A 15,842-nucleotide genomic window follows, 5' to 3' on the forward strand; every position below is an offset into this window, starting at 1 on the left:
CTGTGAAGGACTGCTGTCCTGCTGTTGCCCTGTTGCCCTGCCTCTGACTTTGCTGAGAAGTGCTCTCCAAGGGCTTGGATTGAGCTTACCTAATGTTTTCTGAAGTCGTAGGGCCAAAAAGACTAAGGGTCTCATTTTGACCGTGGCAGTCTTTTGACCACCAGGGTAAATGTGGTGGTCCCACCACCAACAGGCTGGCAGTGCAGACCACCACATTATGAATGTGGTGGGTTGGCCTCTGCCAGCACAACTCTACCGGATCGACGCACAGCCAAACCGGAATAACGCACCACGACCTCCCGAGTGAAGAATCGACGCAGCGCCTGCAATGCGACAGAAAGTTCGACGCAGCGCCATACCGGATCAACGCAACACCTGTGACTTCATCCCGCACACCCAGGATTTCCACACATCATCCCTGGGCGTTGAAAAGAGCCCCGCATCACAGTGAGAAACCAAGACTGCACGTCGAAAATCGGCGCAAAGCCCCTTGCAGCATGGAAAGAAACAATGCATCGTCTGTGCCGCAATGGAAATTCCGACGCACACACCTATTTTTCCACGTATCTCCTCCTCTTCCATCTCCGTGTGTGTTCTTTTTGATGCAAACCAAATACTTTGTGCAAACAAGAGATAACTGTTGATTTCTAAGATTTAAGACTCTTTTTTCATCTTGCAAAAGTGATATCTCAGCTTTTGCTTATTGAATCTTTATCGTTTTGGCCTTAATTTAACAAGATAAATATCCTATAGTTTTCTAAACCTGTGTGGGGTATTTTTGTGGTGTTTTCACTGTGTTACTGTAGGGTTAACTAGCACAGTGAAACAAATGCATTGAGGGTACATCTTTTTGTAGGATTTCCAACCGTACAAGGTGAGGCAAGTCTCAGCTACATGGTGTTAGAAATGGGGTTTCTGGTTGGCTAAGGTATGCAACTAAGCCAGGCAGAACCCACCCACTCTAGTCAGGGCAAGGGAGTTACACGTCCATGATATCCCCTGCTCACATCCTTGGTAGCTTGGCATGAGCAGTCAGGCCTAACTCGGAGGCAATGTGTACAGCGTTTGCACAACACACAAAACACACATGATGCACTGACCCTCACCATAAAGGGAACACATCACCAAGTTCTATTAAAATAAACTGTATTGTACACAACATCATTAGACCAAACATAATATGTCAGTAATACCCTGCTACCCAAGCAGTTGTCAGAACATTACACAGTACTGTTACCCTACAGAAATCAGCAGTAGTCACATATAACACACAGGTTACTCATTATTCTGCAACACAAGCAGCAGTGAGGAAAAACATTACCACATTAATGCATGTTATGAAAGTATCATAAATGTCCATACATGGAACATTAGAAAACATATGGCAAATCACCCTACAAAAAAGGTTAGCACAACATTTGCAGAATGCCCATAAAAGGAACATCAGAAAAACATGAGGTCATTAAAGTTCCTGTTTGTTTTATGACAAAGGCACTAGGAGTACCATGAGAAAAAGGGGGCCCTCAGTGCTCCTCAGCTCCAAAGCAGGAGCTGCTCTGAGGGCCAAAAGTGTGATTCAGGCTCCAATTATCCCCAGAGGCCCACGGGCCCACGGCGACCCTCACGGGGGTAGGGGAACCAGACTGGGGCAAATGCCTTGGTTAAATCAGGGCAGCCGCCTTCATCCTCGTGGGGCAGCTGCCGACATCTGATTCCCCCAACTGGGGGAACTAGACCTTCTGGTTGAGACTCTCAGCTCTGCAGTCACCAAACCCCACCCTCCCGCCTGGCTGGTAGGTTCCTCACCTCTCTACTCGGCTGTCAAGGTTCTTCTTGTGGTGGTAATCCAGGGCACGTCCGGGGCTCTCCAGGGTGCTGCAGCTGCTCTGCTCCACTTACCAAGGCCTCTTCCTTCTGCCAGCAGGATGAGTCCGGCCTGCAGCTTTCTTCTCTCCCTGGCCGCAGCAGAGATTTATCGATAGCAGGAGCCAGCTTGTGCCCTGGAGGCACTTCCCAGAATGCCACACCCCGGGGGCACCACCAGAAGAGTGCCGGCTGCAATCTTCATTGTCTCCATGCCCCGGGGGCACGTGGAGGAGCGTGATTAAGATGCGCTGAGGAATCCTGGGTCGTGGCGGTGATTCCTTTACTTGGCAGCGGCCTCAGCAAAAGCGCTCCCCAGGCACTTTTGCAATGGGAAGACAAAGCGCTTCTCCAGGAGTTTTAGGACATAAAGAAAAGCGTTTCCCAGGCACTTGTAGCCAATAATGAAAAGCGCTCTCCAGGCGCTTAAAGCCAGCACAGGGGGGGCTTCCCACACAGCGCTGATCTCTCGCTGGGTAGCTTAGGTTGCAGAGGGCAGGGGCCACAGCACCCAGTCTCTGGGGACATAGATGGAGCACAGGGCGACCAGGCCCAGCAAGACTCCAGCACAAGAGGGATGCAGTCAGTGGCAGTTTATCCTAGTGACTCAGCAGGTCACAAGTCAGCACAGCAGCAGCACTCTAAGGCGGTTCCTGGTGAGTCCCTCCAGCAGCATTCTGTGTCCAGTTCCAAGTATGTGTCTTGTGTGTCTTTATGGGGAAAAATCCACTACACTTAAACTCAGTTTTGCAAAACATTTTCAATGAGGGAGAGGGGAGGTTCCAACCAGTTACAACTGGTTTTAGGAGTGACCCCTCTCTCCTCCAGCATAGGCTCCAGACATCGGTTGGGGGTAAACGAACTCTTTGTGTAAAGCCATGGCACAGCCTTTACAGATGCAAGCGTGCCCCGCCTCCCCTTACTCTCAGCCCAGGAAGACCATTCAGTATTGTTGGAAAATGGGTTATTGGTAAGGGCAGGTAGGTACCTACACTTAGCAGTAGGCCACTAACCTCCGCTTAGGTCCAGTTAGGTCTCAGTAAATTAAACCCAGCTCAACCCTTGGTAGCTTGGCAGAGAGCATCAAGGCTTAACGTAGGAGACAGAGGGGGTGATTCTAAGCTTGGCGGGCGGCAGTAGCCGCCCGCCAAGCGGGAACCGCCAGAAGACCGTACCGCGGTCAAAAGACCGCGGCGGTCATTCTGGGTTTCCCACTGGGCCGGCGGGCGACCGCCGAAAGTCCGCCCGCCAGCCCAGCGGGAAACACCCTTCCCAAGAGGATGCCGGCTCAGAATGGAGCCGGCAGAGTGGGAAGGTGCGACGGGTGCAGTTGCACCCGTCGCGAATTTCAGTGTCTGCAAAGCAGACACTGAAATTCTTTGTGGGGCCCTCTTACGGGGGCCCCGCGGCACCCCCTACCGCCATCCTGTGCCTGGCGGGAGACCCGCCAGGAACAGGATGGCGGTAGGGGGTGTCAGAATCCCCATGGCGGCGGAGCGCGCTCCGCCGCCATGGAGGATTCTCAAGGGCAGCGGGAAGTCGGCGGTACACCGCCGACTTTCCGTTTCTGGGCACGGCTGAACCGCCGCGGTCAGAATGCCCAGCGGTGCACCGCCAGCCTGTTGGCGGTGCTACCGCCAACCTCCGCACTGGCGGTAATTACCGCCAGGGTCAGAATGACCCCCAGAGTGTAAAGCATTCAAATATCACAAAACAGTATTTAAATAAAACACAGGAAACAGTTTAAAAATCCAAAACCAATTTTTAAAAATAGAATATATTTTTATCTTTAAAATGACACCAAAACAAATAAAATCGGATAAGGGGAACCGGAGATATGAATTTTAAAAGAATTATTATTTTTTTAGCGCCTAGAAACAAAAAGCGCCAATCGGGTCATCTGGTTGCACCTCGACCGGGGCAAAGTCAAAGTTTCAGGCCGACTGCGATGGAGCCCTGCTCGGCTACAGGCCGTGGGAGGCTTCGGTTAAAAGTTTACCTTCACACTCAGGGGGTCATTCTGACCCTGGCGGCCGGTGACCGCCAGGGTCACCGACCACGGGAGCACCGCCAACAGGCTGGCGGTGCTCCCAAGGGCATTCTGACCGCGGCGGTTCAGCCGCGGCCAGAAAGGGTAAACCGGCGGTCTCCCGCCGGTTTACCACTGCCCTACAGAATCCTCCATGGCGGCGGAGCGCGCTCCGCCGCCATGGGGATTCTGACACCCCCTACCGCCATCCTGTTCCTGGCGGGTCTCCCGCCAGGAACAGGATGGCGGTAGGGGGTGCTGCGGGGCCCCTGGGGGCCCCTGCAGTGCCCATGCCAATGGCATGGGCACTGCAGGGGCCCCCGTAAGAGGGCCCCACAAAGTATTTCAGTGTCTGCAATGCAGACACTGAAATACGCGACGGGTGCCACTGCACCCGTCGCACCCCTGCAAATCCGCCGGCTCCATTCGGAGCCGGCATCCTCATTGTAGGGGCATTTCCGCTGGGCCGGCGGGCGCTCTTTTGGAGAGCGCCCGCCGGCCCAGCGGAAATGTAAGAATGGCCGCCGCGGTCTTTTGACCGCGGTGCGGTCATTTGTCGGCGGGACTTTGGCGGGCGGCCTCCGCCGCCCGCCAAAGTCGGAATCAGGCCCTTAGTCTCTTTTTCGAAGATTTTCTTCAGCAGGGACGAACCTGCCAGTCCAATCCGACCTCCTGGAGCCCTTCTCCGGATACGCGATGCGGGAATCCTCGATAGAGATTTTTACCTTCGGACTTAGTTGTTTTTTCGAGGTGAAAATCCTTCGACGGGGGTAAACCTGGATCTTGATCCGACGTCCCTGGAGCCCTCCTCGGATACGCTGGCTGGGAGGTCCCGGTCAACTTTTTACATTCGGACGTAGTCTCTTTTTCGGAGATTTTCTTTACCGGGATGAACCAGCAAATCAGGCCGGGTCGCGGTTGAGGCAAGCTGGCTAGAGTTGCCGCGGCGGTTCGGTCCCTCTATGGTGCTTTTTTCCAAAAGTTCTCCAAACTTCTCCAAACTTCTGGGGCTTCTCCCAGATGTCCTTTTAAGGTTCTTTTGAGGTCCACAGCTCACCCCAAGGGTCCAGAACTTCAGAGATGGTCCTTGGGGATGTGGACTACAACTCCCAGAATGCACCTGGCGCAAACTCCTTTTTGGCCACTGGGCAGTGGCCAGCTTGTTGATTTCTTCAGGAGTTGGTGCAGGGGACTCTGGTTAGCAATTTTCACCTGTAGCAAACAGGGAGTCCCTCCTTGAACCAGTTGAAGCCAGGCAAAGTCCTTCTTGTGGTGAAGCCCAAGTGTGCAGCTGGTGCAGTCCTTCTGAGTGCAGGTTCCAAGTGCAGGCTAGTGGTCCAGCAGGGCAGTACTTCTTCTCCTCTGGTTCTTCCTTGTTGGAATCTGAGGTGTGGGTGCAGGTCTGCCAGTTTTATCCTTGCTCCTGGGTGAAAAGCAGTGGGGGGGTCCTGGTTCTCCAATCAGGTGCAGGGTCCTTCCCCCTGTGATGACCACTTCCTGGGAAGTGTGGCAAAAATTAATCCCAGGAGGCAACATTCTCCAAAAATCCATCATGGCTGAATCTGATTTTTGGAGGTTACATCTGGCTGAGCCCACCCACTGGTGTGGCTAAAAATCATAAACACACCCCTCTCCTAATCTAATCAAGGGGGCACATAGTTGTCTGGGGTTGCAGGATGTGGGGGTGTTGCTGGTTGCTCCAAATGTCCTTCTCTGCCTTTGAAGACCAGTTTGGCAGCCCTCCCCCTTCCTGCCTCACCATCTGCTGAGGGGAGATTCCCCCCTACAGGCACATTCCTTTGTGTGAAGCCAGGCCACTTCACACCTCATCAAGGCAGCCTGTCCAGGCTGCTAGAGGCTGGCCAATCAGAGCACAGCAGCAAAAACAATGCAGGGCTGAAATTGGCAACTTTTCAGGTAAAGTTTAAAACTCTTTACTGAACAAGTTACATTAAATCCAACAACTGGAAGTTGTGGGATTTATTATAACAATTAATTTGATACCAAACTCTTGGTATCCATCATTTAAGGGGACTTTAAAAATTAAAAGAAAGTCTCCCCATTCTAGGTTATGAAGGCTATTTACTACAATGAGGGAAGAACGAATTTGGCTGTTTTTACCTCACCAGGGCTTATAAAACTATTTTTATAAGGTCCCTGCTTATAGTTACATGGCACCCAGCCCTAGGGGCACATAGGGCACACCTTAGGGGTGCCTTATATGTAAAAATAAGGTAGTTTAAGACTTTGGAACTACTTTTAATTCCAAAGTCGAATTTACATATAACATTAATTTAAAAGCAGCCAGCAAGGCAGACCTGCCTTTAAAATGACAGTGGGCACCTCAGCAGTGCACCTATGGGTGCACTACCTATGCTGTGGTCCCTAAACCTACATGCCCTACCATATACTAGGGACTTATAGGTAGGTTAACTTAGCCAATTATAATTAGCCTAATTTGCATATCCATTTTACACAGAGCACAGGCCCAGGGACTGGTTAGCAGTACCCAGGGCATCATCAGAGTCAGGAAAACACCAGCAAAAAGTGGAAAATGGGGGCAAAAAGTTAGGGGGCCTCTGCAATCAGCCCTGTTTTCTCACAAGTATGTAGATACACATCTGTGACACCTCCATCCTCCCTTTGTACAGGCTGTCTGAAAAGTATGCACAAAGCCCAGCGGTCACTCTGCCCTGACATGGATTGGAGTCAAGCTGCAAAACACCAGAGTCATAAGCACAGGGAAATGCTCGCTTTTTAGAAGTGGCATTAATACAACAGTAATACAAAATCTACCTACACTGGTAAGCAGCATTTCTCACTACCATTGCAACCAAACCAAAAGTGCCTTCCCCCCTGAACATAAGGCAGGGCATTTCTAATGCAATCCTATAAGAAGGCAGCACGCACAGCAGTCAGAAACCAAAATAGGCTGTTTGTCACTACCAGGACAGGTCACGCTACCAGGCACATGTCCTGCCTTCTACATACATAGCACTATGCCAATAGGGCTAGCTAGGGCCTACCTTAGGGGTGACTTACATGTAGTTAAAGGGGAGTTCTGGACCTGGCAAGTAAATTTAGATGGCAGGTACCTGTGGCAGTAAACTGCGCACACAGGTCATGCGCTAGCAGGCCTGAGACAGGTTTGAAAGGCTACTTCTGTGGGTGGCGCAAGCTGCGCTGCAGGCCCACTAGTAGCATTTAATTTACAGACCCTGGGTACGGGGATAACACTGTACAAGGGGCTTACAGGTAAATTAAATGTGACAATTAGGTATAAGCTAATTATACCAAGTTTACAAGGGAGATCACATGCACTTTAGCACTGATTAGCAGTGATAAAGTGACCAGAGTCATAACGTCAGCCAAAAAGGGTCAGAAAAAGTAGGAGGAGAAGGCAAAAAGTTTGGGGAATGACCTGACGAAAGGGCCAGGTCCAACACATGGGATAAAATGTATTACATTTCTAGTCCTATTTTTGGAGTGAGAATAAAGAGTCTTCCTTGTGAAAAACAAACTGAAATACCTATTGGGAATGTATTTAACAAGGATAGGGATATGAGAGCATACTGGACTTTAACTTGTGGTTAAATAAACATTTTTGTTTTTTATGGTCTCAAGTCCACATGACTATGAGAGGAACTTGATATCAGAGCAGAAATGATTATCTATTTATTACATTGCTGCCACATCAGCGTTCAACCTGTGGAATCCTGGGTAATCAGCAGGTGATGAATGTATGGAAATGACACCAGAATGCTGCATACAATGAACAACAGAAAACTAGCATGAGAGCTTTTATGGGTTTGTGTTTTTGTGCATCAAAAATGTGCAGAATACATATTCACACTTAATTTCATATGTAAACACAGATATGCTGTTGCTTTTGTGACTAATTTTCAATGAGGTATAGAAGTGCGTTTTCTGGCCATCCTGTTTTGGGTTGAAACCTATCATAACTGATAGAACCCCACTGAAAGGGAAACAATTCTCATCAGTGCAAACACGCTGATAAACATCTGAACAACCACAAACTAAAATAGTATTCAAAGACAGAAAAGTGACACAAACATGAACCATGTTTTTTCTTTCTGGAGGAGCCAACACAATGTAAGTTCGTTATACAAAAAAACAGCAAGAAAGACTGGTCTAAGATCATTCTGCTTGTGTTTTGACGTTTAGGAACGTCACTAAAACATTGTTTCATTTTCCTTTTGTTTCCTCTGGTAGTTTGTGCTTAGATCAAAGGTGCAGGGTTTAGAGGCATGTATTAGGCCTGATCTAATTATTTTATATACTGTAGAGACTATGGGAACATCAAAATCATATTCCATCTTTTCGCAGTTTTTAATTATTTCACTGATTGTTAAAATGGCTGTCATGTAGGTATATTTTTGGCAAATATGAACATTCACATTGACCCAGAGATAAAGAATGGATAAAACCCTTTGACACAACAGCCCCCCTTTCTAGCAAGTCAGTATACTATCAGGTCAACTGTCAAACGCTGCAGGCTTTACACATTCAATACAAGGTGTAGTTACAGCTACATTTGAAAAGAGTTCTGTTACCATGCACATTGGATAGTAGTGAAAATATGACACAAGACTTTGCATATACTAGCATATACTAACACACTCAATAGCTGCAAGATGTCCTATTGTTATGTGTGATACCTTCAGCTGATTCTGGCTTTTCATCCAACTGCACTTTACTAATGAGATTTTTGAGCTCAATAGAAAATCAACTGCCACAGTTTAATAGAAAATCAACTCATCCAAGATGGAAATCGTCTCTATCACACATCCTGTTTCCCCTTCCCCCACTCACTTTCTCTCTTTGCAAACTCCACAGCACGCAGTCAAGATATTCTGATTTATTTTCACTAGTATTACTATTCTGCTCTTGATGAACCTTTCCCAATTCAACCACAACCTGAAACATTTACAGGGTCCTTCGATTTGTTCATTGAGTCCTATTCATTCACATAACATGCTATTGTTAATTCATCTTGTTTTGTTTGAGCATCTCCAGATGACATTAGCATAGAGAGTCCTGAATAATTATAAATGAATTTTGTTAGTGCTTAGGTGTTAAGATCATTTGACGTTTAACTTTTAGGTGTTCTGTGTTGAATATTATGCTACATTTGCTCCCACCACAGTGAAATGGCACATCTTGTGATTTCATGTGTGATAATAATTTCTGGAAAAAATCCTTGATTTTGGGGTGAGTCAGTAGAAGACTTTCCTGAATGCTTAGATGCTGCTAGGGATGTTGTCTGATTAGAAACAGGCATCAAATATTTTAGCTTTTAATCGTTTGTAAAACTCAGGTTGCCCCCTTTTTTAACAAGTTCCACCCAAGTAAATTCCTTCAAGTTATAACAGTTTATACTGGGGGAAATCACGTATGTGAGCGCAAGTTATGCTTGACTTAGTAATATCTGAAACTGGGGGTAAACTGAAAATGTTGTGCATGCATTATTTCCATTGACTCGCATTCACATGTTACATTAAGCTGGTAATGAAAGGCATTCCGTGAATGAGCAATTTTGATGTGAGTCCTTTGATCCCCCGCCCGGCCTTCATTGGTAGCTTTCAGAGTAACCATATGCTCCTTGTCTTGTACTGTTCAGTTCTCCTCTTGCAGCTCCCGTGTATGCCTAATTGCTTTTCTGGTATCTATCCCTTCCACATTTGTCGTGCAAGCTGTTGCCAAAGAGTGCGGACCTCTTACAGGTTTTTCCGGCCCTTGGACACCTGGGACTTTATCATAGATAAGACGCACTGACCCAAGGCACACACTTAAGTGTGTGCGCCAGAACCAGAGCTTTACTGCACTGGAGAGCAGTACATTTGTGAACGATGCATCAACAGTTTGAAGCAGCTGGTCCACCTTTCACGGTGTAAACAGCAAAGTAGGCTGCGTCCGAAAGAGGAACAGAGATCCCTCATCTGACTGATAAAGTGTTTACACCCCCTGCAGGGGAACAGCTAGGAGATCTCTGGGACCCCTTTTCCCTCCTTTTAAAAGGGTTTCTCGAGTAGTCAATGACTGTGCCTCCTCTATGTGGTGCACAATCAGTGCATCTTCTGAAGCGTCTTTGCCTTTTTTACCCACTTCTGTAAATTCCCTCATTTGCATGCCCGGTGCAAATGAGGTAACACCCCCTTTATATTGTTCCAGCACATCAGCACAAATCTCATTTTAAAATGCGTATTTTACCTCTTTCTGTGAAATCCCATTTGCATACTACAGAGAGAGCCTACATAAGTCAAAAGTGGAATGGAATCACTAAGTAGTAGCACACAGCAATGACTAGTGAGGGGAGGGGTGGATCTGCGTGCTCTCTAACCTAGAGCACCAGAGCACAGCATCCAGGCAGCTCACTGCATTGTGGAAATCGTCTCCAGAGCAACCTCCAAAAGTTGAACTGTTTGTGATGGTGTATGGAGGCTTTCTTCTTCCGTCTGCTCGGTGTTGTTATGTGTTTATGTCTAATTACTTATAAATTGAATTTTTATTTTGCCCTACTTTTTGGATTCTATACCCAACTTATCCTAATTTTCATTTTCAAGAACAGAAGTGTATTATTATGTAAAGAGTTGAAGACATTGTATCAGATTTAAAAGCCCCTTGTGCCTTTTAAGGACACATTAGCTAAAAAAGATTACACTAATTTGGCTTTAGATGGCCAAAAACGCAGCACCACATTTATAAAGTGGCTAAATGCATGCATTGCGCCTCTTTGTAACCCTTTGCACTACATCATGCATGCACCATGCATAAGGTATGCAAAGGGGGTGTTTTCCTTCAAAGGGGTTAAACAATTGGAGCAAAGAAATCTAAGAGATTTCTTTGTGTCATTTTTTTGGGCACTTTTAACGCTTGCTCAGAGCAGACATTAAAAGGAGGCACACCAATATCCATAACTGGCTTTGCAGGATTGGCGTCAACAATTTTTACGCTAATCCTGCAAAGTTCCAAACTAGCATAAAAATGTTTGACTCTAGCTTCCTAACAACCGCCAAGGTGCACCGTATCCTAGATATGGCGCACACATGGTGGCATTAGGAGGGTGCTAGGAGCCACAAGAAAAGTGTCGCTGCACTGGGTGCAGCGCCACTTTTCCTAAATCTGACCCATTGTGTTAAAAGATGTCATTTGTTTTAATGTTCCAAGCCAATCTCAGGGCAAATAATTGAATCTCCATTCAAAAGTACTAAAACAACAAAACGTTATAATTAGTTTGTATATTTATCTATTTAATTATACATGTAGTTATTGCACTTAATTGGACACAGAGTTTTCATCAAATCATCCAGGATACTACAAAAACGTTAACTCTATCTGAGCAAGAGATCAGCAGCAGCTCTCTTCTTGTGACTGCTCTCGCTGTCAATACCATCTGACTCAAGTGCGGAAGGGTTTGTACATGGCCTAGTTTGCCTAGACATAGTAGGCAGGACCTAGGGACATCAAGACAAATGGATCATGGATGAGGCCTGTAGACACCCCTTGTCCTGTGTCCCCTCGAAAGGAGCCTGACAGTATTCTATACATATTCTAAGCGGGCTTGGTTCTGCCTGTTGCTGCCATTCACCTCATTAGTTTTGCAACCTCAAGCCATTGGCTTGAGATATTGCCAATCACATCTTGGATCAGACAGCAGGAGTCTTACATTCTTTCTATTGGATGGGTGACTATGTTTTTCTGCATTCTTTAGAATGCACGAGGGACTATTTTAGATCTTAAAAGTACACTATCTCAGCATACATGTACTTATTTATCCTCAATACATGTACTGTATACTCAAATTAATACTTTCTTAAATTGGCCTACATTATAGTAGGTATTTTTACTGATGTTGGCATCACACACTTACGTGCATAAAACCTATTGGCTTTGCCAATACATATTAACGTAAGGAGTTGTTTCAATATGCCCCAGTCAAAGTGAGTATCATACCAGACTTGTTCAAGATGATAGTATGCAAATTAAAATACAGAATCTAAAACACACAACAATAAAGAAGATTGAGGAATCAGGATAAGAAAACTCCTGTGCTCGAGTACCATTTCAGATGTAGAAGATTGTACTCTATTCTGAGGCATCAACGGAAGTTCATATGCAACATGAATGAGCTGCATCCGGTAAGACATGACACAGTGTTAGTGTGATGCTCGATTGATTCAATAAGGCAGTTAGATTTAGATGGAGTGTTGTGCACATGGCTGCAAAACACACGGCTGCGAGAAATGATCGAGAGAGGCATCTTGCCCAGGGACAGAAATGGGCAAGGAGATGGATTTTTCTGCAAGACCTATGCTGAAGGTATTTTCTAAACCTCTGATTGATGGCTCTTTCCCTGAGTAACTGTACATGCCCCTACAGCATCCAAAAGATCATATATTTTATCTCTGCTTCACACCAAACCTAATCACGTCCACTGTACTTAGGGAAGTGGTTAACAGAGAAGCCATCATAAATCTTCCCACTTGATAAGTTGGTTGAAATATTAGTTGTGCAGAAGCTTAGCTGAGAATGGTGCTTTCAAGATGAAGTGGACCTGGAGATTATTTGATGCTGACAATATGGCAAGTGTATGTGATTTCGGAAGTTTGAGGCAAAAGATTACTTTTAAGAATAATTTATATGTATACCACGTAGTTGACGTATGTGACTGCGCTATAGGTTGCTGTGAGAATAACCTATTAAAATTATAGGTTTTTTTGAAGGGGTGCATTTCAGAATATCGGAAACAAAAATACATTTTGTTATTAAAAAAAAACCTGATGCAACTGTTTAAAAATATTATCCCATTTGGTATTGATTTTCCAGATTTGAGTCCATTTAAGCGCTTTTTTACAAACACATATTTATGAGAAAATATTTTTTCAGATAATATTTTGGCCACGACATTCTAGCACTTTACCTTCATTAAGGCATGAGTCAAAGTCATAGAGGTAATTGGCATGCGATAATGGCGCACTACATAAGATTGCCTACCTGGACCGAAGGCGAAGGCATATATCAGAGGTCAGTGACAATTATCTTAATGATAGTGCTTTTTATCATGCTCATTAATGCAATTAGAGTGTGCTTGCTGAGAGCAGCAGTGTTTAAAAACTCCTTTTGAGCATTTAATTAAAAGAAATTCAAATGGACGATATATTTTCCTAATGTACATGCTAAGCAACTACGCTTGGCGGATATTGTTCTGTTTCACGGAAATGACTACATTTGGAAGTTTCAAGCAGTAGCAAAAACAATGTGAGGATCACATTATGATTGGCTAGTGGGAAATCATTACATCAAAATGGTCAGTTGTGGAAAACAGGTTCATGACCATTTAGAAGCGTCGCTGCGAGCACCGTGATTGGTCAACCCCTGGACTTATTTTTTCAATTCAATTTAATTTATGTTTATCCGGTTATTAAAACAATAACAATAAAAGAACAAGAATTAATGCACTTACAATATAGAATTGGATTACTAAAGAAAAAAACAGGTTCATAAATTCATTGGTCATTTAAAAATTCACAGAATTACGCCAACATATTGCACTTTTAAGGAAAGATCCCACAGCAGGGCAGACTGTAACATCCGCTACCATAAGAAGAAAGTAAAAAGCTGGTCTACACTGTAAAAATCCCTGACATGTTTTTTTAAAATAGGTAGTAGAACTCTTCGCCTAAAAGGTTAATAAAATTTACAAATTAAAGTTCAACTAAGTCTGAAGGAAACACCATTACCAGGGCATACAAAGATACTATTCGGATCGGATTTGCCCAATGAGAAACAGAGATTACTCCTAATGGTGCCCAACCGAAATCTAGTAACAAGTGCCCTTTTCCACGTTATTGAGCTGAGATAAGTAGGATTCTGTGCCTTGGCATGTCCTAACCATAACAAAATCTGCACGGAGGGCTTCTCCAATTCCTTTCTTTCCCTGTTAGCCATGGCCAATTTTTTTAACGCACTCTTGGCCCAACCCGTCTCCTGTTTGTTCGATGATTGCAGGGAAGGGAATAGCCCTGATCGACCCAAGCTGTTAATGATAATTCTAATATAATTCAACCATGAAATATTCAAGCCCAAATCACAGGACAAACAGTCAAAAATATTTTCCCTGTTAATGACTGTGTGCTTGTTTACCCAGATAGAAATCCAAAGGAACAAGGAAGCAAGCCTTAATTGGTCTTCTACATAATCTATATCTAGTTCCTCGTGTAAAGCAAAGCATGGGCCGCTGGGCCCAACTCCAAGCAACCACCTACAGAATCTGTTCTCTTCCTGCTGAAGTGAGAATCTGTTCCCGTAGCCCCAAAATGTGTGCCCCATAGGTTAAAACTGGTAGGCATTTTAATTTATAGACCTCAAGCAGGGGCAGAATTGGTTCATTACCCACGGTAAATGCAAAATTCAAAATCTGCACCCACGGCAGCATTAAATCAAGTGCAAGACTTAGATGTACATGGTAACCAGTTTCCTTTACCATCAAAAGTCACTCCTAGGTGTGGAAAATAATGGACACAGCTTATTGGCTGATCTTTAATCAATGCAGGACATGTTTTACTCTGGGCTTTACCAAACACAATTCAGTGGGTTTTTGACATATTAACTTCTAGGTCCAGGTCATCCATTTAGCTGACAAGGGTGTCCACCTCACCAGTCGAAGTTTGAGATCGTACAACTGCATCGTCAGCAAACAGCAGGGGTGGCATGCTCCTATCGTTCACAACTGGTACAGCTTTATAGTTGTAAATGGCAGGGGGTATTCCATGAATCATAGCAGCCTTTAAAACGTTAGTAATAATAGGTGCCACCGATAAAAATTTTCTTTGTAGAGGTCCATTGGTATACCATCAGGCCAGGTGCCTTAATTGCCGGGCTTTTATAAATAGCTATTATCACCTCATCAAGGCAACACCTAATATCTAATCAGGGGTGGGATTTAAACAATGCCCCAACATCCTCCAAAGTTTCCCCATATGAATAAATGTGTCTAAAATGGTCGTCCCAACATTCAGGTGGGATGTTGGACCCCAACCCATCTGTCATCCTAGTTGAGAAGCTTCCTTTATTTAAGATGCTCCAAAACATCCTAGTGTTTCTGGTCTGGCAAGCCTGGACAAGGTTCTCCCATATCTCTTTCTTGACCTCCAATTTCAGATTTTTAATTGCTAGCTTTTATTCTAAGCAAGCCTTTTTCACCCTTGTTCTATCTCTGGGCTTATTGCTCAACTCCTTTCTCAATCTCTTATTAGAGGCTGCTTTACATATACTATCAAACCATCCAGAATGACGATTCTTGGATGGTCTGCAAGTGCCAATAATTATATCTCTTACTGAGGTATTCAATTTATCCATAGCAACCATTACCTCAGTGGGGGACAGATTTTCAGACAACAGGACATCCATAATGAAACTGAAGTTGCATCTCATCAGGGTAAAAGAACAGATGGGATATTAGCATGTTGCCAACTCACCCTGAGTCCATTATCCTTATTTTCCAGACCCTGGGTCCCATGGTTGCATGGGAGCATACGAGTACCAGCCAATCAAATACTACCTCAATAGAATTATAGTTGCTATGCTACATCTCCTGCACCCTACCCCTAAGGACAAACTGGCACAGAATTCTATATGCAAAAAAATAATCAATGACTGTACCCAATCCCCAACCAACAAAAGTAGGGGCCTGCTTAAAGAGATTACCCACCAATTTGGTAGTATTTATCAGTCCAGAGTTTAGAAGGGCCTCCAAGAGTTGTCCCCTTCTATAATCTATAACCTGTCCTTCTATGCAGCTAAGATCTCTCTTTCCAAAGGGGTTTGGAAGAGTGGTCTTTGCACCAATTGTTCCATTAAAGTCCCCTGCTATAATAACACAAAGGCCATTTAAAATATTTAAAATAGCTTATAATCTGTGTTTCAGAAC

Source organism: Pleurodeles waltl, chromosome 11 (genome assembly GCF_031143425.1).
Source record: "Pleurodeles waltl isolate 20211129_DDA chromosome 11, aPleWal1.hap1.20221129, whole genome shotgun sequence".
In the NCBI taxonomy this organism is placed as follows: domain Eukaryota; kingdom Metazoa; phylum Chordata; class Amphibia; order Caudata; family Salamandridae; genus Pleurodeles; species Pleurodeles waltl.